The following is a 283-nucleotide window of genomic DNA, read 5'->3' on the forward strand; positions in this document are numbered from 1 at the left end:
TTTCACCATTGAGAACGATGTTTGCTGTGGGTTTGTCATATATGGCCTTTATTATGTTGAGGTAAGTTCCCTATGTGCCCACTTTCTAGAGAGTTTTTATCATAAATAGGTGTTGAATTCTGTCAAAAGCTTTTTCCTTCTGTTTGTATCACTTTTAATTTATTTCATCAGTGTCTTATAGTTTTCTGCCTCCAGGTCTTTTGTCTCCTTAGGTAGGTTTATTCCTAGGTATTTTATTCTTTTTGTTGCAGTGGTAAATGAGAGTGTTTCCTTAATTTCTCTT

The sequence above is a fragment of the Physeter macrocephalus genome, chromosome 1 (genome assembly GCF_002837175.3).
Source record: "Physeter macrocephalus isolate SW-GA chromosome 1, ASM283717v5, whole genome shotgun sequence".
Taxonomy (NCBI): Eukaryota; Metazoa; Chordata; class Mammalia; order Artiodactyla; family Physeteridae; genus Physeter; species Physeter macrocephalus.